The sequence below is a fragment of the Choloepus didactylus genome, chromosome 20 (assembly GCF_015220235.1).
Source record: "Choloepus didactylus isolate mChoDid1 chromosome 20, mChoDid1.pri, whole genome shotgun sequence".
Lineage (NCBI taxonomy): Eukaryota > Metazoa > Chordata > Mammalia > Pilosa > Megalonychidae > Choloepus > Choloepus didactylus.
This window is the reverse complement of record NC_051326.1, coordinates 56964754-56989326: the sequence shown is the minus strand read 5'-3', so window position 1 is coordinate 56989326 and position 24573 is coordinate 56964754. Positions and strand designations below refer to the sequence as shown.

Below are 24573 nucleotides of genomic sequence, written 5' to 3'. Positions count from 1 at the left end.
CGGTTATTTATGTGACAAACATTGTACTGGATGTTGTGGGGTTACACAAATAATTAATGTAGAGTTTTGGTCCTTAAGTACATTATCATCCAGTGGGGGAAAAGGCCCTGTATATTAAAACTGACATACAGTGCAGAATGACACTGTTACTTAAGACAGTTGCAACCAGCTACAAGCTCCAAAAGGTCCCTTTGAAAAATAGTATCTGAACCAGGACAAACACATCATATTGAGAAGCACATGAAGAGGGGGTAGATAGTTCCTGATAAGCACTGTCATTGGAAATATACTTGTCAATAAATAATCCTTTTTAAATCAGTATTTCATCCACAATTTTGACAATTATTCTTTACAATAATTTGAATTTTATTTCAAGATAAAATAATAGTTTGGGGTTCCTTCTTCCTCTTTTCCATTTTACTGGAATGGGATGTGTATTTTAAAGCTGTGAGTCCACACACCCACACACACACACACACACACACACACACACACACAGCATATTTGGAATGCTTCTTTTAGGAAGCAGCAATAACATTAAACATAGGGAATTTTGAACTATAAACTCTTCTTCAAGTAGATTATATCCAGGACAAGTGTTGACTTTCAATTTATACTTCTGATCTGAGTCACTGAGTCCTCTGATTCTGAGTTTATTTGTTCTGTCTTCAGTAAAATGGATTGAATGTAGGATTATCCAACCATGTTGCAATGCTTTGGCACCTCTGATATTGGAAGGATGAGATCGCGTGCTGCCGCTATCTTACAGGAATTTAAAAATTGGATTTGATCTGTAGCCATCTTTCCTCCTGCTCTGGGACATGGCTGGGACATCTTGGGTGGGGTGGGGGTAGGGGGACACTCAACTCATTAAATGGGAGCCCTGGACATTTGCATAATACCTGATCTATAAAAATCTGACTCCTCACTTCCAACAGGCCTCAGATACAGCTTATCTGAAGCTCATCACAGTAATGAATCTTGCTTTAATGTCTTTCTTCCTTTGTTTGAGGCATTGTACAGAATTGTGGCTTCATTTTTAAAAGTTCAGAACAAGATAATTATATTTATTTCTACACTGAAATTTCAGATGTTCAAACTTCCCCAGCTGCCGTAAGTGTGGACCGTCTTTCAGAGAGACTTTATTTAAAGAGCTCTTCCTAGAGCTAAGTATTTTAATACAACCTTCAGTGATAGGGAGCCTCTGAACCCCTTGATACTCTGTCCATAAATTCTACGTATTTATGTGCACTTGCATATTTTTACTGGAGAGAAGGCCCAAGTTTTCATCAGGTATTTTTAATGACCCATTTTCTCAAAGGGGTTAAAACCTGTTGTAGAATTTCACATGATTTTGAAACTAGAAAGGACCTGACATGCCATTTTATAAAATGAGATGCATTCATTTTACAGCTGGGGAAACTGAGGCCCAAAGAAATGTAATTATTTTTCCAAGGTCATTGAAACAAGCTGATGGCCAAAATAGCATTGGAATCTAGGAGCAGAGATTTGATTTCCTTTTAATCTATGAATCTGAGATGCTCCAGTGTTCCTCATCTCCTCTACAGCTTGGTTGTGGGAGAATTGGAAATCTCTGGGCACAGGGAGTTAAAATGTTACATGTGTTTTGAATGGAACATTTTCCTCATTTGCCTTTTTTGGTAATTTGCTCTGGCAGCTGGTAGGTATTTTATCCCACAGGCCTGTCCAGAAAATCCTGTTCACACTGTGAAACCATTCACCCATGGAAATACTCAGTGCTGCTCTTCTTGGGCATTGGAAATCATCACACTTTGGGTGGTACTCCACTGCGTGTTTTTGTGTGCACGCACGTGTGTAAGTGTGTGTGCGCTAAGGCAATTGCAAAGCAAACAGCAAATGTCCATAATAGGAATCATGAGAAAAAGTCTCAGGTTATACTTCTGTTTAACACTTGGCTTCCTAGAGGTTTTTAAACAAGGTGTCTGTTTAGGGAAAGTCTTCTTAAGTCTGGAGGGCTGCCCTTAGCAAATGAGAGTGTTGACTACCTGGTGAAATTCAAACACATTGTAAATTTGCTAATCAGCTGTAATCAAAGCGGTGGGATATAAACACTCCCAGAGAGTGGCTTCCACATGAGGAGAATACAGTAAGGTGTGGTGAAAGGGCTTGGGTAGATCTCTGGAGAGCCAAGCAAAGAACGCAACCATCTCGGTTCAGTTGTGAGACTGCTTTATAAAAACGTAGACTCGAAAGCTGTTTGAACCGGAAGATAGTTCAGAGAGCATCTAGTGTGAAACTTTTATTTTAGCAGATAAGCATAGTGAGATCTCCAGAGAAGTGATGTTGTTCAGGTTTCACCCTGTGGCTCAGTGCAGGCCAGAAGTGGAGACCCTCATCTGACGTCCTGGCCGGGGCTCGGGCCTTTGCATTATATGTTGTTTAGTCAGATCGGCCTGTGTCACTGGGCGTCACATACTAAGCACCCAGGGCCACAGAAGTCAACACTGCACAGCCAGTTAATGGCAGAACTGACACAAACACAAATATAACAGCAGATAGCCTTGAAGGCAACATGCTAAGCACCTTGTGAGAAATTTTGTATTTAATCTTTACAGCAGTAGTATGAGACAGGTAGCATTGGGATAACTGTCACTGTAAAAAAATGAGGAAACTGAGGTTCTGGGAGATTAACAAAGTTGCCCAAATGACATAATTAGGAAGTGGCCAAACTGGAAACCCAAAATGAGGGTTTATGAAGATTATGCTACATAAAACTCCCACTATCCTTGTCTGCCTGTTTCATTTTTCCTCTAGAGCATACGCAAATCTCCCTGAGTCCTTCTGTCTCAGAGAGCCTGTTGCCTCAGGCCTTTCAGTCCCATTGGGCTTAAGTGCCGAATAGAGCTAAACCAATGCAGCCGCCCTGGGTTCCGGGATTCCTGGGTGTGTGTGGAGTGTCCTAGTCAGGTCAGGGTTTAATAGTCAGAGTTTGATTTAAAAGTCCTTTTTACTTGATTTTCTCTGGTTTAGCCACCTGCCTCTCCCTGCAGCCTATCTTTTAGCAGGGAGTTAAGTCCCTTGGGCCACAGACCTTTCTATAGGAGTCTAGATTCCTGTGACATTACTTGGGTATCATTACTTGGGTACCATTACCTGGGTAATGGCCATTCAACATGTAATATGTTGTGTCAAGTTCCCCTCCTCCTCACCTACTTTCATCCATCCTTGTATTCATTCATGCAATGAATGTTCAGCACATCCAATTACAAGGCACCATGCTTGAAGAAATAGGGTGCAACACAGGTAAGTTTTTCTTTCCTTTTTTTTTTTTTTTTTTCTTTTCTTACTGTTAACAATACAAATAAAGCTGTAACCAATGTCTTGGCTTATACACATGATCAGTCCTGTGTGTAACTCCTCACATCACCTGTCCTGCCCCACTAAACCTGCCCACGCTACCCTTTGGGAATCAGGGCTACTCAAAGGGAAGATGCAAAGACGGTTTGGCATTAAGGGCAGGTGTCACCGTAACTCACTCACTGATCGCTGAGTCTGCCGTGTGCTAGGCACTGGAGACAGATACAGGAAAAGACTCAACCCTTAACTCACTGCAGCTTTTCCTCTATTCCCTGCGTCTTGCACTTGCTTCAATTCCTGACCAGCGGGTGGGGAGGGGACTGAACATGGGAGAGGAACAGAAACCAGAGATCTGGCCTCAGCGGGACCCCTCCCTGCTAACCTCGACACTGTTCCTTGCCTCCTCTTGGTTTCCTGTTGCTTGCCATACAAAGTAGGGCTTGAACTGGTTTCTCTGTTTATCAGATAGAGCGATCCTTTGGGTGGATTCAGCAAGTGCTGACTCAGCTGGGAGCAGGCACGGCGCGTGGTGTTTGGAGGCTGTTCTTGCACAAGCCTGGGGGGCCGCTCCCTCGACGATAACTTCAAGGCTGCCTGTTGGACCTTGCTCCCCTCTGGTGATGACAGCGGGGCCATCTAGCCTGGGGGGGCAGGAAGGGGCTGAATGTGCCTGATCGGGTGGGAGGTGCCCAGCCTGTGCAGGAAAGCTGGGTCTCTGGAAAGGAAAGCATCTCTCACCTTGGGGCTCGGCTGTCGGAATCATGGAAAGTCACTGTTCTTGTCCTCAGCCCTGACCTTGGGGACAATGATGACCTTGGGGACAGTGGTCAGTGATGCATTGGACAAGGCTGCTTCTGGAGGAGCCATCTCTCAGCTCAGAGCCAGGCTGGTCAGGGAGAGCTTGCAGCAAACAGAGGGGAAAAGCAATTTCAGCAAAAAATTACTGCCATCTATAGTATTTAAATCACTTTCTTAAAGTAAAATAAAAATTATAGCAAAGGTCAAGGCTTCTCGGTGGATTAATGACAGAGAATGTAAATCACAGGAAGTGCCTTAAACGTTGGAAAAAAAGGGTAAGAAAATACAACAAAAACAGACCTCCATGTGGTAATACCTGTATAGTATCGTAAAATATAATTTAAATAAAATTAAAATATAAAATAAATAAAATATAGTTAAAAAGAAAGCAAACTCCTGATTAACGAGCGCTCTTGAGAAGGAATCTGGATCATTAAAACAACTTTATATTATATATATCTGAAATAATAGATGGTATATCAGATGCTACATGCATTGTAAATTTTATGCCTTTTAAAAAATTCAAGAGTTCAGCCATAAATGGAGAAACCCCTTTCATAGATGGAGAAATTAAGTAGTCAGGAGATTAAGTAAAATGTTCCCCAGCCAAGAATAGGTGCAGCCAGGATTGAACCCAAACTCTCTTGCTCAGAAACCCCTCAGACCCCTCTCTCCAGCTTCCCCAGTGTTGCTCATCCAAACAGAAGCTCCCACAGGGGAATTCTTTGCACTGGGAGAGTTGATGTTGATAATGACTGTTGTAATAGTTGACAACAAGGTGGTAGCGACTGGGAATTTGTCCTACAGCTTATATTACTCCCTCATTTGACTTGCACCGCCACGCTGTGAGTTAGGGTGGTTACTTTTATGATGCTACAGCACAGGCAAGGCAGCAGGGACTCAGAGATTAAGTAACTTGCTCAGCTGGAAGGGGTGGAGCTGGCTCTTCACACTGAACCTCTTAAGAAAGATCTGGTTCAAAGCCAAGGTTCTGTCTACCTAGCCCCATGGCCCACGACGGTGTCTTCTCTCTTGCTGCTTAGCATTTGTGGCTGTAATTTTATCTTCAGTTTTGTGCATTTGGATCACCATGGCAGGTTTACCTTTTTCTTTTCTTTTATTAGAGCGTGTATGGTTCCCTTAGAGCTTTCCTTCAAATTTGCCTGCTGCTTGTTTTCTGGACATCTTCCTTCCATGTCTTTAGGAAGGGTCATTGGCTTTGTGAATTCCTTGAAATCCTTTCTGCTATATCTCGGGCCCCCTCCCTTTGACCCAGAATCATAGAACTGACCATCTAAATGGCCAGACAATTGACTGTAATGAAAATTAATTACTTGATTAATTGTTTAATTAACTTATTCAATTTGTTGGGTGCCTCTGTGCTAGGCGCTGGGGATCCAAAGATGTGTGAGATGCTGTGACTGCCCTTGAGAATTTTCCAGTGTGAAAGGGAAGAAGGCATGGGACAGAAGGATGAACCACCTCTTAGGAGTGCAGAGAATGGGACAGGTGAGTCTGAGCAAAACTCTGAAGTTAGCGTGGTGGGATGATAGTTGGACCTGATAACGGAGATTTCTCCTCTCACCCAGTGTTTCTTTTCCCTTTGCTTTTCATCTGATCCACACAGGCCCTTTCTCTGCCCAGCATCTCAGTGAAGGGAGGTAAGAGCAGAAAGAAATCAACAAAAAGCTGCCCCTCTTTGGCTGAAGTGGATGGCGGGGTGCTCTGCCCAGACCCCGATGTAGGGCCGATGATCCCAGCACTTGCTGGGAATCTGGCTGCTGATGGCGCATAGCTGAGCTCCCAATGACACTTGTCATCTGTTGCAAGGAACTTGCCCCACTAAAAGTTACATTCACACCAATAGGGTTGTGCATGCTTAGACCGGCTGAGGTAGAAATACAAAGACTTGGCCCCCTTATTTCAGTTTGGGGTGATTCTGAGGGGCTATTTCAGCTCCAGAACTCCCACAGGATTGGCTGAAGGCAGCTTCTGTTGCAACCACATTGGGAGTCAGTTTCCCCCTGAAGGCCCCCTCTTTCGTACTTCCTTATCGGTGACTCTCTTGCTAGACCTTCTGCAGGTAATTTTCCATCTCAGCCTCTGTCTCCAGGAAACCTCTAAGACAGATGACACTGGAAGAGACTGTGAGCATGGGATTTTGGAGATGGATCCCATGGCTGGCTGATGAGAACCCCAACACTGGTGGTAGGCAGAGTGTGGACAGTGCTTGAGAAGTGTTAGGGAAGTGGTAACTAGAAGGGCTGTGGGATTGGGAGGCTGAGGCTGAGTGCTATTGATCTGCTGATGGGAGACAGTTACAGGCTCAGCACGATTAATCAGCAATTTAAGACAAAATGTGGAAGCAAAGTTCCCCCTTGGCAGCACTTAAGCAAACCCCAAATGTTCTGCAGCTGGAAGGCAAATAGACTGGAGGATCTGCCTTAATCCTAAGTGTTGCAGAGTGTTTGAGAAGGTGAAATTTGCAGCCCTGGCAGGTCTAGGGCACACCAAGGTCAGGACCTACTCCAGGGAGGAGGTGGGATCTTGGCCCTTTGGATTGGATGTCTGGACAGTTGAGAACCTTGAACTCTTGCATTTCCCAGAACCCTCAAGGCCTGTAGAAGTGGCCTGTCCCTCACCCTGTGCTCAAGGTTGTCGATTCCCCTTTCTTGAAGATCATGCATCGGCCTTAAAGTTGACAGCTGTCTTAAAAAAACAGTGCTTACTCTCTTAGGATCTACCCCTATTTTACCTCCTGGCAACCAGATGGATCACAAGGGCCATATCTTAGCACAGTACAGCTGGGGATGTGCTGGGCTGACCAGCAAGGAAAGGGTCTTACGAAGAAAGAGCTGCAGGGTCTAGCTAATAGCTTCCAGAAGAATCCAGGTCAGTATCTGGGATTGTATCAAAGAGAGTAGAATATAAAGTTGGAAAAGGGAGAGAGTATTGCTATGGGAGATACATGATACTCTCTCTTGGTACAGTATCTAACATCTTGGCCAGGATACCTGGAGACACTGCTAACATTCTACTAGGATAGTGCTTTGGAGCCCAGAGAAGCAGTGACCCACACTAAGTAAAGTAGTGACAGAATTTCCAGGCAGGTGGAGGAAGGAAACAAATGACTCAGAGAAGTAGGCATGTTAGACAGGATATCCTAGCATCTACCTTGCTGACTATCTTCTCCAAGATGTCCTGGAGTACTTTCTGTTCACAAAAGAATGTGCTAGTGAAAGTGGCACCAGCATGATCGAAAAACTCAGGAATGGCTAACCTCCGTAGGCCAGGGGTGATGTTAGAAGATGCTGCCACAGAACTGGGTTCCTGAATGCAATGGAGATAATAAGATCCTGACATGGTAGAGGCTGTTGGGGTGTCTAACCATCAGAAGCAAGGTGGATGCAATTATCACAATGAGAGGCAAGACCAGTGGGGTACCCAGGGGGGTATCCTGCCCTGCAGAGAGCTATAGAGATGGCCAGTAGACACATTGCCCTTAAAATTAAGTAATTGCTTAACTTATGCAATTAAAAGAAATCAGTTACGAATGATCAGGAGGATGGGGGAAGCCACCTATGCCTGTTTGAATGTATTGTGTTCCCCAAAATGCCATTATCTTTGATGCAATCTTGTGTGGGCAGACGTATTAGTGTTGATTAGATTGTATTTCTTTGACCGAGTGTTTCCATGGAGATGCGATCCTCCCAACTGTAGGTAATAACTCTGATTAGATAATTTCCATGGAGGTGTGGCCCTGCCCATTCAGTGTGGGCCTTGATTAGTTTACTGGAGCACTATATAAGCTCAGACAGAAGGAGCAAGCTTGCTACAGCCAAGAGGGACACCTTGAAGAATGCACAGGAGCTGAGAGAGGAGCTGCAGCTTATAGACATTTTGGAGACGGCCTTTGAAAGACTTTTGCTCTGGAGAAGCTAAGAGAGTACAAACACCCCAAGAGCAACTAAGAGCAACATTTTTGAGTTGCTGCAGCCTAGAGAGGAATGATGTCCTGGGAGAAAGCCATTTTGAAACCAGAACTCCGGAGTAGATGCCAGCCACGTGCCTTCCCAGCTAACAGAGCTTTTTCAGATGCCATTGGCCATCCTCCAGTGAAGGTACCCGATTGTTGATGCCTTTACCTTGGACACTTTTATGGCCTTAAGACTGTAACTGTGTAACCAAATAAACCCTCTTTTATAAAAGCCAATCCATTGCTAGGGTTTTGCATTCTGGCTGCATTAGCAAACCAGAACACCACTCCAACCAAGAGTCCAGATCTCTTGACTAGTTTCTTGAAACAAGCTATTTCTCTGACCAGAGACTTATTAATTCAAGGAAAAGCAGAATTCCTCTGGGGAAGGACCCTACAACATAACAGCAAGTGTGGTCAGAAATAATTCCTCCAGTTTTTCCCCAAAGAGACCTAGGCCATTTACTCAGGCAAATGCACACTGGAGAAGGAGGACTATGTAAACTTTTCGAGGATTATTGAACTGACATTGATGCCCAGGGACCCACAGTGCCACCATGATCCCTGTTAGAGTGGAGACATTTGGCGGCCAGGCAATAAATGGAATCCTGGTTCCAGTCCAGCTCAAAGTGTGACCCCTGGGTCCATAGACCCACTTGGTCATCATTTCCCTGGTAATCATGCACAATTGGAATGCACATACTTGGTAGCAGGTAGAACCCTCATCACTGGTTCTTTGCATGTAGAATAATTATACATCTCACAATGGGGGCAGGAATACCAGAGATTATGCCACCTTCAAAGACTTAGAGAATGTAGGGACTGTGGTCTCTCACCCATCCCCATTTAATTCACCAGTCTGGCTCTACAAAAACTAAATAGATCATGGTGGAGGAGAGTGGACTTCCACAACTTTAATCAAGTAGGAGTTCCACTTGCAGCTGCAGTGCCAGATGTGGTGTTTTTGCTAGAACAGATTAATGTAGCCTCTGGCACATGGAACACAGCCATGAAAAGTCAGAGCCTGTCGAGTCAGTGAGGTTTTTAGGAAACAGCATCCTGGGGATCACTGGGATATTCCCTCTAGAATAAAGAATTATTGTGTCTCGTACATTCCACCATTATAAAAGAAGCACCAATGCTTAATTGGCCTCTTCTGATTTTGGAGGCAGTGTGTTCCACCTTTGTGAACTCTACTTCAACCCATTAGGTACCCAGAGAAGGAAAGGGCTCTATAGTAGGTTCAGGCTGTGGTGCAAGTAAGCCTTCTATTTGTACCATATAACCCACTGACCCTATGGGACTGGCACATCTGGTATAGTATGGCAGATGTCTATGGAATGAGAGATAGGCATGGTGGGAAAAGACACCATGTGGAGTCCATGACAAGTCTTGGGAGAATCGGTGTAATCACTGGAATTCTGGAGATCTGCCATGCCATCAACAGCAGAGAAATATACATTATTTGAAAAGTAGCTCCTGGCATGCTACTGGGCCCTGGTAGAGATGGAGCATGACCCCATGGCATGGCATGTCAAATAACCATGTGGCCATACTAGATTCGGTTAGACCCACTAATTTAAAGGATTGAGTGGGTTCATCATAATGGGATGGGCTTGGGCAGGGCCAGAGGGTAAAAGTAGGTTGTGCAAATAGCTGACTCAGCCTTCATGTCATCCTCATCCTCATCACTGCTGTTCTGGCATCTCTCCCTCAGCCCACACCTTTTGCTTTTGCGGGGCCAGGATGATTTGAGTCATTGGTGCACGACAAAAAAAAATGGACTGCTGGCAACACTCTTCTGGAATGGTCCTGAAAAACATCAGTGAGAGGAAATCTTCCTTGGGAAATTTATCTGGGTAGGTCATCCTCTTTGTAGGGAAAGAGAAGTGGCCTGGGACAAGAATTTAGACCATGCAACTTTTATGACAAAGCTCGTGGAGAGTGGTGAATGCTCTGGGAAGATAAAGGTTGAAGTACAATGGACCTGTGGGAGTGAGCACAAAGGGTGAAGATCTTTGTATCCCGAGGTCATGTCCAGTAAGAGCAGTCACTGTGGAAGTGGCAGTACACAGCCAAACAGACAGAAGGACTTGGCCTTGTGACATTAGGCACCTGTCATCAGCCACCCCGCTGCAGACACAGTGGGTGCATAAAAGGAGCAGCTATTATGGCAGAGAGGAAGCCTGGGCCCATCACATGAGCTAATCACAGGGGAAAGTAGGGCTGCAGATATACATGGGAGCAGGGAAGACAAGGTTTGGTGCTCGCATGATCCACTGGGACATCTCAGTGCTTCCATGCTCTGATTTAACTGTGAATGGATGGGTACAGGAGCCATGGCCTGAGAAGGGAGTGGTAAACATGGGTTCAGAACCTATAGAAATGATGATCTGGGTCACTCCACCAGGTAAGTTGCCTAGACCAGCAGAGGTGCACGTTGAGGATGAGGGGAGCCTTGAATTGGTGGTGGAACAGGGGATGGTGAATATCCACTATAGCCATGAGATCAACCACAGTAGTGGGGGCTGCAATTTATCCTATCAACCTTCTCTGGTAAGTTCCCCAGGTAACCAGTCCACCCAGGATCCTGGAGGAGCTGTTTCTTGATTGGGAAACACTTACTAGAAGCAAGTGAATCTGAAGCATGCAGATGAACTGTATTAGGTAATGGGGTGTTCTACCAGATCCCTCATAGCTTCAATACAACCATCACTCAGTGATTAGAGATGTTGGCCAATGTAAACTCAGCAACCTCACTGTGGAATGCCCTCAGCCATAGGAAACTGCCTCACTCAAGGTTACCTCACTTCCCAGATGACAGCTCATGTTCAATTACCGACTGCGGTGGTAATACAAAGGAATGACCCACTTTCTTCAGCTTGAGACAAATCTGTGGGCCTATCAAAGCTCCAGAGCTCCCTGTAGGATCAGCTGAGGTCTCAATTGGACCTTATTGAGAGTCATCTTTTGCCTATGCCCGTTCCTGCAACCTCTCTTCTTTAACAATGTGTCCTCCGAGACCAACTGCCCAAGCAACCTTCTTCGTGCAGTTTTCCATCTTAGACTCTGTTTGACAGTCTGACTCTTGAGTTTCAAAGTCTAGGCTCTTAGGATATTGGAAAGGCTTCATAGAACATATAAAGTTTTTGGGAAAAAGAAATCTTAAGTAAAAGTAAGGCTAACTCCCTGTCAAACACAAAAATAAAAAACAAATCTAGGGAGAGAAAATTCCCCAAGTTGGGTGAAGGAAGAGCATCAGAAGAAGAAAGATGAAAACCAAACCCCAAGACATGGTTTTTAGAGCAGCTGCCAAGGCAGGGCTTGGGGAGGTTTATGAGAGGAAAGAGCTGAGGGCTTGGGCCCCTTTTCCTGATAGAAACCTGGGGGTGGGGTGGAGACTTCAAGACCTCTTTAGGAGGAAAGGACTGCATGGTGCATCTAGGTAGAAGAGAACTTAGAGAGCCCCGTAATATGGAAGCTATGACTCATTGCCGAATTCTTAAGAGAGGTACCAAAGGGGCAGCAGACCTGGGGATGCCCTGTGCACAGAAGCAGTTGGCCCCTGAGGACGTTGTGATACCTGCTGCAGCCCGGCTGTCTCCTGAGCGACCAGACGCCTTGAGGACTGGCAGTCTTCTGTCCCCCGACGGCTCGGCCTCTTGGACTAGGTCAGTGCCCTGGAACTTCAGCACATCCCTCAAGAAAGGGACAGTGGCAGGGGCATTTCTAAACTAGCCAAGATTAAGTTTCTATCACTCTGACAACATAGGGCTACAAACTAAAATTGAGTTGTGTTATAGAGAAATAAGCCAAGTCACCTTTTGTCCACCCCTCTATTTGAAGACAGGAGATCAGACAGGGCTTTGCTAATCTTTGACCCCCCCCCCCCCATCTTTTCCCTCATTCGTTCTTAGGTGCACCCAAGTTTAAACTTCCTATACCTTTCTAGGAACTTTCTTTCCTTATTATGTTATGATCCTTTTAACCTGATGATGTTTTTGCTTCAAAGTCTATAGTTTTTGTCTGATAATATTATAGTTACTCCAGTTTTATTGGCAGTATTTTCCTGGTAGTCCCCCAAACCCTCAAAGCATGAATTTTGGTTTAGTTAGTTTTAATTTAGAAAGGTTATTTTTAGTTAGAAATTTCTCAAGGCCATCCTGCTCTCGGCACAGTCCTCTGAGCTTCAAGGCAGGCTCCTGTGGGGGTGAGTAGGTTTAATTCTTGCTAAACCTTTACACTGAGGCTATTGTCCTTTGTGATCCCCGCTTTCTTATTGGACCCTCCCTATTTTTCGGGTCTGGGTCTTTTTTATTTTCATAAAGGCCGTGAAAATGAAAGTTCACCAGATTTGCTCTCCAGGCAAAAGTGATTTCATTGCCACTCTTGCTTCTCTGCTTTCTGACTTTCCCTTAGATTTTGGCTTGGTGATTCTTTATGATGTCATAAAGGTGTTTCATGAACTTTAGAAAAAAATTATCTAGGATTTTTGGTTGTTTTCAGTGCTCTGTTGGCACACTTAGCCTGCCACGTAACTGGAAACAAAATTCCTTTAGGTAGATTTTTAAACAAAGAAATTATTGTTAATGCTGAAATTTCAAACTTCAGCAGTAATAAATAAAGAAGATACTCTCCTCATATGCAGAGAACTGGTTTAGCTGATGTGCTGCAGATATCCACTTTGAAATTGGCAGGATGGACCATGGGATTCTGGAGCTCTATCGTGTTCATTTTAATTCGCTTCATGTACATTAAAAAAAGAGAGAAAGACTCTTCCACATTTATTGGATGCATGTTACCAAACAATCCCAACAATTGATTTGCATTATACAGTTGAGACAATAAAATTGAAAATAAATTAAAGCCACTTAAACAACTGTTTTGTGGAACAAATAAGTGAGATTTGAATATTTATGATGGTAAATCAGATTACATAGCCGAACACTCTTTTTTAATCTATCATCAATGATGCAAAGCTCTCAGAAGTAAGTTATCAAGTTTTTGTAGAGTGTTTTGATTAAATATAAATAAGCTAATCACATTTTCATGGTTATAAAATAGTTCATTAAATGGGGGAAGCGGTGAAAACCACCTTCTTCTCTAGAAACATATGGTTAGTAATGTAGACTTTATGAAAATTGGGTCAGAGTTCAACACTTCAATTAAATAAAACCTCCAAAGGCTAAGAAATGATAGCAGATATTATATAGCTGATAATAAAGCTTCATGTTGATTTTTTTAAACTATTAAAATGGAAAACTACATTTTAATCTTTCATAATTTTCCCAAAGAATCTTGAGTTTATTGTGCTCATTAATTCATTACTGTCTTCCTGCTATCAAAGTTCTAGAAACAGGCTTTGTCTTTGGGATTTTCCCCCATGAATACAAGCTGTAACATTTGGGACAATTTGTAAGTTTTATGCTAGGGAATATACAAGAAAACCCAGAATTTCTTTTATTCTCTTTTTGCCTTGTATTACCACTTCAGTTCTGAAGTGGATTCCGCATTGAAGAAACAAGCAGTTGAGAATTGGGGCTACAAGGAAGTTGAGGAAATAGAAACTTAGTGAAGTTATGTAATTTTCCTTGGTCTTATAGTTGGTGTGCTGGTTTGAATCTATTAAGCATCCCAGAAAAACCATGTTCTTTTAATCAAATCTTGTGGGGGCAGACCTACTGTGGGTGGGATCTTTTGATTAGGCTGTTTCCATGGAGATATAACCCCACCCATCAAGGTGGGTCTTAATTAGTTTACTGGAGTCCTTAAGAGAGCTCCAGTGGGGAGAGAGAGAGAGAGCGCAGAGCTGACACAGACCCAGATGCTTGGAGACGCAGACAGAAAGACGTTTGGAAATGCTAAGCTAAGAGAGGAAGCCCAGAGTTTGCCCTGGAGAAGCTAAGTGAGAACCCACAGATGCTTAAAGAGAAGGACATTGGAAACAGAAGCTGAAAGCAATGGAACCCAGGAGCAAAGGACCAGCAGATGCCAGCCACGTGCCTTTCCAGCTGACAGAGGTGTTCTGGACTCCATCGGCCTTTCTTCAGTGAAGTTATCCTCTTGCTGATACCTTGGCTTGAACACCTTTATGGCCTTAGAACTGTAAATTTTTAGCCTAATAAATCCCCTTTATAAAAGCAATCCACTTCTGGTATTTTGCATTTTGGCAGCTTTAGCTAACCAGAACAGCTGGTAAGTGGTGGATCACTTTCCCCCTCTCCTAAATGGCAATTTCACAACTTCTTTGGTATCCTTCAACCTCCCAAACCCCTCGCCTTCCCTTCTTGCCTCAGTTGATTACCTAAATTCTCTGAGACAGCAGAAGCACTCAGATCAGAATGACTTCGTCTTCTGAGGCACACAGCTCCCATCCTGTGTGCACGTGGCCCACAGTCCCTGCCTTTGCTCCCGTGGCTTCTCTTCAAGGCCAGCTCTTCCACGTGTTTGCTGGGATCCATGACTCCTCCCCCTTGCTGTCTCTTGGGGCTTTTCTTTCCACTGGTCTGTTTCCTTTAGCATTCAAACTTATCTAAAATAGACAAGTGAGCCTTGTTTGACCCTGGTTGATGGTTAAGTTCGTGTGCCAACTTGGTTCGGTGATGGTGTCCAGTTGTTTGGTCAAAGAAACTCTGGCCTGATTGTATTGTGAGGATATTTCATCATTGGACGTCAGTCAGTTGGTTGCATCTATGGACTGATTGCATCTACACCAACAAAGGAGATTGCCCTCAGCCATGAGAAGAATCTCCACATCCAGTCAGCTGGAGGTCTTAAAGCTAGAACTGAGGATTTCAGAAGTCCTGTCAGTTCCGTTTCTCTGGAGAACCCTGATGGATACACCCACATCCCTCTCTGGCTCTTTAGAGGAAATAACCCCTGAAATATCACCTCTGTTCTTTATACTTCTCTCTGCTCATCCTCTCTTTAATCCACTGCAATCAATTGAGGTTTTCTGCCCATACTCCATGAAGCTGCTTATATTAGGCCCCAACAACTTTCATCTTAATAAATCTGGTGGTAAATTTGTTCTCTCATGTCCTGTGTCTCTCCGCAATGTTTAAGACAGTGCTGCCCTCCTTTCTTTTAGAAATAGTTTCCCCACCTGCCTTGTGAAACGACATTATGCCTGTTTTTTCCGGACTCCTGGGCTGCTTTCTCACACTCCTTTAATGATTCCTGTATTAGTTTCCTGGTGCCATTGCAACAAATTATCACAAACTTTGTGGCTTAAAACAGGGCACGTTTATTATCTTGCAGTTCTGAAATCGGTCTCACTGGGCTCAAATCAAGGTGTCAGCCGGCTGCATTCCTCCTGGAGGCTCTAAGGGAAACTCTGTTTTCTTGCCTTTTCTAGCTTCTAGAGGCTACCGCACTCCTGGCTCACAGCCTCTGCCTCCACCTTCAAAGTAGCTGTGAGGCATCTTCTCTCTTCTCTGACCTCTGCTTCTGTCTTTATCTCTTCTCCCTCTGCCTCTTCCTGTGTGGATTCCCTCCTGGAAGAACGCTGGTGGTGACGTTGGGCTCACTCAGCTAACTGAAGATAATCTCCTTGTCTCAAAGGCCACACCCTTAACCACACCTGCAAAGGCCTTTTGCCACGTAAGGTAACAGGTGCACAGGTTCCGGGGATAAGGATTGTGGATACCATTGCAGGACCTTATTCATCTTGCCCACTCCCCTTCTTCTGGTTCCCCTCTTATTACTGGAGCCCCCTCATTGGGTCCTGAGTCCTCTTTTCTTCTCCTTGCACACTCTTCAAGAAGATCTCACTGAGTCCCATGTTTTTATTGCTATCGATGAACTGGTGACTGCCAGTCCTGACCTCATCCCAAAGCTATAGGTTTGTATCTGTGTCCTGTCTACACTGACCATACAACAATTCCACTTGGATATTTCATATTTCTCAAGCCTCAGATATCCACAAAAAGCCCCTGATTTCTCTCTCCCCAGCTTCTGTCTCTCAGTTAACCACACTACCACTTACCTTGTTACCCAGACCAAAACTCTAGGAATTGTTCTAGCTTATTCTTCTGTGTTTTACCCACTCTTCCACATCTAATCTATTAGCAAAAGACTTCCATTGCCATTGCTCTATTTCAATCTCTGCCATCTCCAGCCTGGGCTTAGGAAGTATCCTCCTTACCAGTCCCCTCCCCGTCACTTTCTCCCTGGACTGTACACTTCCCACAAAGGAGTGAACTTTAGGGACAAATTTTAATTACAAATTATTTCAAATCATCTGAAAAATATAGAAAACAAATAAACACTCAAGGACTCACCACCCAGTCATAACATTTTGTTCATAATTTTTTTCTTTCCAGTAATGATTATATATTTGTGAAATCTTCTATTTACCTCTTTTTAATCCTATTTCCCTTCATTCCACTTCCCAGAAGAAGCCACTCTCCTGAAACTGTTGTGTCTCCTTCTTGATGTGCTTTTGTGCTTAGAATACATCTATGTATTCATAAACAGTGAATAGTTTTACATGATGTGTTTTCATACTTCACATAAGTGTTTTACATTCCATGTTTCTGTCACAATATTTTTTTCAGAATTATATTTGAAATGTCTCCATATTGAAATACAGAGACTCAGTTCATTCATTTCAATAGCTGCATACAGCATATCAGCATTGTATATGAACAGAACACAATAGTGATTTTCCTATTGGTAGGCATTAACTAGCACAATTTTGCTAGTAAAACATGACAGTAATGAACATCTATGTATGCAAGTTTTTTTGCACACAATGGTAAATTTGTTGTACAAAAGTTTAAAATTTTACTGCAGCTGAGCCTATCAATCTTTTCCTAAAATAGTAATTTTTTTGGAATTTGTTCATGAAATCTCTTCCCAATGCAATGAAGGCATTCTCTTATATTTTCTTCTGAAATGTTGCTTTTTAAATGTAAGTCTTTAATGTTCTGGAGTGTGTGTATGCGCATGTGTATGGTTATTCAAACATCCCATTCCCATTTAATGGATATTCTAGCTTTTACCTAATGAATTTTAATACCACCTCTGTAGAAAACCATGTTTCTGAAAGAGACGGTATAACAATGGCTAACGAACAGTGGTCTGGAGTCACCGCTTGGGTTCAAACTCTGGCCCCATTACTACTAGGTGTGTCATCTTGGGAGAGTTACACAACTTCTCTGTGTCTCTGCCTTAGTTCATCTCATATGTGATAAAAGGTAATATTAGTAGCTCCTTTTGGGGGTTTAATGAGCAATTCTGCATTTTAACTCCTTCACACAGAATCTAGCAAATAATAAACACTCAATGACTATTGGCTATCATATTAAATCATTACTGTTTTATTTTATGTGTGCATCTGTTTCTGGGCTCTCTATTTTGTACCGTGGTTTATTAGTCAACACCTGTGTTCATAACAAACAACTCATCCGGCTTTATAGTAGACTTGATATCTGAGAGGGCAAATCTCACTATTTGCCATCTTGTCAGGCTCTGAAAAAAGCAATATGGGGATTTTGACTGCAATGGTGTTGAACTTAAAGGTTATTTTTAGGGAATTAATATATATGATTATGTCTTTCCGTGTGTAAACATGATACACTGCTCTACCTCTTTTGGTCTTCATGTACTTTAATAGTTTTCAACAATGTTCCCCATAAATGTTTTACACATTTATTTTTTAATACAATTCTGTTAGATTATTTCTAGGCATCTTATATTTTGTCATTACTGCAGAAGACTACTTTTTGAAATTAAAAAAAATTCTATTAGTTATTGCCGGTATTGATTTATTTTAATTGGTTTTGTATTCCAGCAACAACCTCACATCTAATAATTTATTTTATAATGTATTAGTCAGGGTGTCAGGGTTCTCCAGAGAAACAGAACCTATATTAAGAAATTAGTGTAGGAATTGGGTCATGCAACCATGGGAATTGGTAAATCTGGATTCCACAGGACAGTCCACCAGTCAGAAACTCAATGATGGTGATATTGAATTCCCAGGAGAAGCTAGTTGCATGAAGAAGAGATAGAAATTTTTCTTTCTGAATGCTAAGATCCTTAGTTCTCACTTTAAGGCCTTCAACTTATTGACTGAGACTCCTCTTGTGGCTTGAGGGCAATCTCCTTTGTTGACTGTAGATGTAATCGACTGTAGATGCAATCAACTGAATAATGATTGAAATCCATCTACAAAATACCCTCACAGTAACAATCAGGCCAGTGCTTGCTTGACCAAACAACTGGACACCATCACTTAACCAAGCTGACACATGAACTTAACCATCACACCAAGGATATTTTTCTAACATTTTTCTCTATTCCTTTCCACTCATTATATTTCTTTTTAAATATATCTGAACAGTAATAATAATAATTAAAATATGGTGTTTTTAAGTGCTAGAGAATTTTCCTTAGCACTTTGTGTATGTTAACTCATTTTCATGACATAATATGAAGTTAATAATACTAGTATTTCTATTTTATTTATGGGAGATTAAAGTAGGAGGGATTTAGACCTTGCTCAAGAGAACATAACTAGTTAAGAAGGAGAGCCATGTTTGAAACCCTGATATTTTGGCTCTATGATTGATGCTTAATGCCTCTGACATACTGAGCAATAATGGTGGTGCTTGTAAGGACATTTGCTGTGTTAATGATATTAACAAGAATGATATTCCTGAAAGTTTGGATAAATAACATTTTTGTGGTTAAGGAATTCCTCATAGATTGCTACGAGTTATTTTTTAATCTTAAAAGATGTTTGAATCTTATTGTCATTCTTCTCTGCCTCTTGTGTTAATCTTATGACTTTTTCCCTTAAATCTGTTAATGTGGTGACTTACATTAAGAGATTCTCTCATATTGAACCATGCTTGTATAAATAGTATAAACCCTAATAGGTCGGAGTAGAAATTAATTTATTATAAACCCTAAATAGCCTTAATTTAGCTTTGACTTTTGAAGCAAACCCCCAAGGTTTTTGCTTTTGTTTTTTTCTCCTTTAGCAGAAAGGAGAAGCTACTACCTAAGTATTTTTGTGAATGCAAAGAACTGAATTGTCATTATTCATTATTCAGAGAAAGTTAAGAAAGGAAAATATTGATTATTTACAATTTGAAGTTAATATTTAGATTAAATCTATATTTTGTATTTTATCATAAAATGGAATAAAGGAAAAAAAGCAAATATTAAAGATTTGCTTGATTAGTTCCAATGCCTGAAGACCTTAATTTAGAAATCATAAAGGGAACTTTCTTTGTTAGAGTTTTGTTACAGTGTTGTAGTGATTGTTTACTTCATATTATAAAATATGTGTATCTATGAGATTGAGATTCATACCAGCCTTGTCAAAATTCATTTTTAGTCACTGTCTTCTCAAATATTATTTATTTACTATTTCCACTCTTCTCTTCCCCAAATCCTGTTAGATGTAGATTAGGAACCTCTCAATCTGTCCTCTATGTTGTTTGACAGCTCTGTCACATGTGTTTTAAATCTTTAATCTCTGTGCCATGTTCTAGATAAATTATTTGGTATTGTATTTCAGATGTCAAATTCTCTCTCAACTGTGTCTCATCTAAAGTATGTCCCGTCTACTGAAATTTTTTAAAAAAATTAGTGTCAAATATTTCATTTCATGTATTTATATATATCTATTTATAGCTATATCTATATATATATGTCCTTGTTGTTTATGATTGTCTGGTGTTGTTGAATAATTATACGTTTTTTTTCTTATGGATGGAATACTTGCCTCTATATCTTGGAGGATCATAAACATACTCATGTTAAAGTCATTTCACATTGTTTGATTTGATTTGCAATGGATCTATCCTTGGATTTTGGGTTTAGTTGGCTGTTTTTCTTAGTTTGAGTACCTATGACCATGTTTGGTGTTGAAAATGAAATGGTTTATTAAATGACAGCCATGACCGTTGGATCCTGGAGCCTCTGCTCTTTCCCGTGGCAAATGTAGATGCTCAATAAACATTTCTCAAACGATATTTTTTAAATATATAAGACTAGTATATAAGAATTGCATTGTTTTCCATCCACTTAGAAAATAAAAATCAACCACCACAATTTTCAAGGAATATGTTCTCTCGTCCCTTGGTGAACCTTATAATTATTTTATTAAGTGTGTTATAGAACTTAAATTAGGCAGATGTTAGACTCCAGTGGGAAGAGGAGAAGTCCTAGTCAAGATTGAAGGCCTTGGGATAAGAAAGAAGAAAAAGTTTAAATGGAAAATTTGGAGGAAAATGATATTGTGTGTGGACTAGAAAATGTAGCCTAGTACCACATGTCAGGAGGAGGCAGAGGAAAAGGAGTTTGGAGAGGGGAGGCTGACTGAGAAGCCGTGGCTTGGCTCTGAGCTGGGTAGAGTAGTTTCTAAACAATACTGAGACCCAGAAAAAAAAAAATGATCACTTAGCTATTTGCTCCAAATACACATGCTCCTGGGAGACAAACCTGTATACAGATTAAGATAGCCTCTTTAGCACTTTTAAAGGCTACTCATCAATATGTGCTTTAAGACCTCAGCTGCCATGCCTAATTCCCACCAGTTTCCTGCTTGCCAGACATGCCATAAAATCATCCAACCCTGGCCCTAAATCAACCTCATCAATATCCCCCTTGACATTCTCTTAGATTCTGCTCAGACCAGCAAGATGTTCCTTCTTATCAAAAGTTTTATTGGTAGTCTTTTTGGAAGTTAACAGTAGACACTTCCCTTCAATCCTTCTTTCCTGTCTGCCTCTCACTGATTTTTTTTTTTTTTTTCATTTATAGGAATTGTACAAGGAATCTGGTTTGTAGGTCCACATCATGTAATAATATACTGAAAAGGACTGGCTGCTGGGCTTCACTGGCTGGAGAGCCCCTTAGAGCACAGTGCGAGGAGCCCTGCATTTTGGAGTTAGGAGATCTGGACTGAAAGCATCTCTCTGCCAGTAACTACTAACTATGGGGCTACCCAGTGTCATCCCTACCCCTCAGCATTCTTGGAGGCAAAGGGTGGATGACAGACATCGCCATCACTGCCCAGCTCCGTATGCAGCCTGGTTGCTAGAATTAAATGAGCTAGTGTTGTGTGAAAGCCCTTTGAGACTCACGCCCCACGATGTCACCCTCATCTTGATTGCGTTCAAGACTAAGGAAGAAGAGCAGGCAGTGTGATGGCTGAGGATAAGGAAGACTGAAAAGATACTTCCCCACCCAGGTTCCTGGGTGACTCCTCACCATGCAGAACCTCAGCTCCCCAGCAGGCAAGGGGCTTGGCTATGGGATTTCATTCATTTTCAAAAGGGTCTTGAGATTGACTTGCTGGTCAAACAGCAGTTGCTCCTCTGGTTGGGTGCAGATCCCGTGAGCTGTGGTCATCAGTTTTCCACTCCCTGTGATTATCTTTCTCCATTATCCCCGTTGTTGGTTTTCTTTTCTTCATCTAAAGTGCATTTGCCTGCGTGCACGTGGCAGAGGTGGTTTCCAGCTGTCAGTGGGAACGCTGAGGGTCCCAGAAAGCCGTCCTGGTCTGATTCCTGTCATCCTGACAAAGTCCCGCTCTGATCTGGCAGCTGGGATTCTTACAAAGGGGCTCAATCGCATTAATTCCCATATTCTGGTTCTGTTTGTTCAAAAGGAAAAAAAGAAAAACCAAATTGAAAAGAAACTCATTTTCGAGTTGAAAATTATGGGGACGCACAGGGTCCAAAGAGACTTGGCTTAGTAGTCATCTGCCTTTTTGTTTTAATATACTTAAAGCCCCAGATTCTCTTCACTCCCACCCTCTCTTGCTTTTTATTTTCCAATGGTTGGGATAATTTTCCAAGAAGCCTGCTGCGATGGAGTGTTTTCCAGGAGCTGCAGAATACCTGCTACCTCGTGAGCTTTCTCCTAATTGTTTTTATTATGATTAATGTCATTACAGTATTAATGTGTTTTAATGAGGACATTTGTCTTCTTGCTGTTTGTGTATGTCATAAATCTGAAGGGGAAAAATACTGAAACATAAGGGCGTGTGTCTTTACAAGTGTATTTGGAGGCAAACCAAATGGTGCATTTCTTTTCAGATGCTTTCGGCTTCGCTTTCTGATTTTGAGTCCAGGGCTTTCAGAACATAAATATAATAAAAATAGAATGGCTCCTTTTTGTAAAGGCTTGCTAATGCGGCTCCTTCATGGGCTGGTTTTATCGGTACAAAACCCGACTCCCAGGCCTGGAAGTATTGGCTCATTAGTCATTAAGGAATTTACTCCTTGGTGCTAAGGACTAATGTAATGGAGATTTAATTAAAGTGAAAGCTTAAAGTTGGTGTTAATTTAATGGTACAGTCAACTTTCAATTTTCCACAATGCTGATAGGTTGGAATGGCATGGATAATCCAAAGTAACCGATGTTCTGGAATACATTATACTTTTTCCCCTAAATTCATCAGGATTACTGTTCTGACTATTAAATATTAAAATGATCACAGAAGTCAATTTGGGGGAAAGGCTGGGCTCTAGCATGCAGGAGAAAAGCAATTGGGTACAAGGTGCTTTTACCATTGTTAGTGTATTTAAATTCACAGCTACCTGTGAGGTGAGTATTAATAACCAGAGTTTATAGATGAAGAAACAGATGCAGAGTTGAAAGGACTTCTCCAGAGACTTCTCCTAGAAATTATGAAACAAGGGGTTCTAGGTTTCTCAGTCCAACCCATGTGTCTAGTGGAGGAAAAAAGAAAGATGTTTTAATCTGAACCCCAACTGCCACATCTTTTACCTTTAAGAGAATAGTGTAAATTCTCTTGTGCGTTGATGCTGTTTTATTTTTAAGCAAAACTCTTGTTGGCATGAAAGTCATAGTTTGGAAGAAAATCACAAAATAGAGATAAAGATGCACTACTTTGCACGTGAGATGGGTAACTGAGGGTGGGGAAGTTGGGTGATGGCGAGGAGGAGCAGAGAGGCCTAGCGATAAGCCAGCAGATTAATGGGGACCAGCAGAGGTGAGGTGATGATATTTTATTATGGGGTTGATAGAAGTTTTGAGAAGGACATCTAAAATGTGAACATTTATTTTACTGGAGGGTAATTTCTCTGATATAACAAAGCTCCGTTACTCCAGCTTTTCAGCAAAGCATGCAGTGCACAAATGCCGGATGTTAGCAGGGATTTGAGGATCATATTGGCTACCATGATTTGTTTCCAGGCAGAAGGAAGAGAATCCCCCCCAGGAGGTTAGATGAGGTAAGGTGTGGACAAGAGTTGCCTGTGAGAATGTGTGTCCAAGACTTCGAGAGGGCATTGAGCCTCTTCCTAGGCACGGAATAGTGAGAGAAAATTCATTTTATGTAAATCTTTAAGAACAGGGTGAGTTCAGCTGACACGTGGTTTACAGTTGATAGATTTCTGGTTAAAACAACTGGTTACCAGCTTGCTTTTCAGACAGCTGATTTAGAGTTATGTAGTGCCCCCCTTTCATGCACCCTAAAATCTTGCTGCTCAATGTGTGGTTTCTGGACCAGTATTTCAGATTCACTCAACCCAAATCTTCCTGTAAACAAATCCCCAGAACATCCCTAGATAGTTTAGGCACATGGAAGCCTGCAGAGTGCCATCTTAAGTCTTAGAAAACACCAGAGTTGAGGATAAAATGGGAAGAGAGATGAGGAGAAGGTTGGAGTGAGGGTCAGGTGGGGAAAATTGAATTGGGGTTTTCAAGTATTTGCCAGGTAGTGCCTTCAGGAGTTGTGCAAAATTCTGAGCTGGCTATAGAACATGCAATCCATAATTGCAATCCATAAATAAATCTGGTTAAGCACAGAACTTACAGGCTTGCGGTAGGTTGAGTGGCTGGGGTTACCCTCCCTTCTTCTCACATCCTGAGATCCTTGCCTCCAGACCTCCAGACCCATGCCTCTTTCTCTGATCTAGCCTGTTTTTGGTTTTCCTCTCCCTATGTTCCTTTCTAGCAGCTCAGCATTTAGGAGGAATATTTATTCTTTCTTCTTTCTTGTCCTCTCCTGCATCCCAAGTGTTCTTGTGGTGATTATATTGATCATTTAGTACATTGGTCACCATAATGAACAGACTTCAAGAGGAAGGAACATTATCCAGAGACGTTTGAATCAGAATAGTAGCAGCTTGGCATTGCCTCAGGCTCGATTTGACCTGTCCCCATTGGGGATGGAGGGAGTGTGTTTCCCTCAAAGTAGCACAGTAGGTAGAAGTATCTCTGGGTGCATGGGAGAAGGTTGTGGGGTGTGTGTGTGTGTGTGTGTGTGTGTGTGTGTGTGTGTGCACACGCGTGTGTTGTTTCCCATGTAGTTAAGTGGAAGGAAGCAGTTGAATAATTTTGGGAAGCTTGTTTAGCTCACTAGTCCTTATTTTTTTGGGGGAAGGTTCCTGACACATGGGGTGGAGGGTGGGCAGGCAACTGTGGATACATTTCTATTTATGACTCTCATCCCTCTAAGGTCAACTGAT

The 24573-nt window shown here is 42.0% G+C and overlaps 1 long non-coding RNA gene across 2 annotated transcripts in view; it reads left to right on the top strand.

Annotated features, from left to right (window-relative positions):
- LOC119516709 overlaps window positions 1-21886 on the top strand; it is a 32072-nt gene extending 10186 nt beyond the window's left edge. Inside the window, exons 1-3 of one of the 2 annotated variants that reach the window (XR_005213356.1) lie at window positions 5056-5234; window positions 5524-5646; window positions 20894-21886. This is a non-coding gene — a long non-coding RNA (uncharacterized LOC119516709). Of the gene's footprint in view, window positions 1-5055; window positions 5235-5523; window positions 5647-20893 lie in introns of those variants that run through there. The other variant, XR_005213355.1, reaches the window with a different exon arrangement.
- The last annotated feature ends 2687 nt before the right edge of the window (window positions 21887-24573 follow it).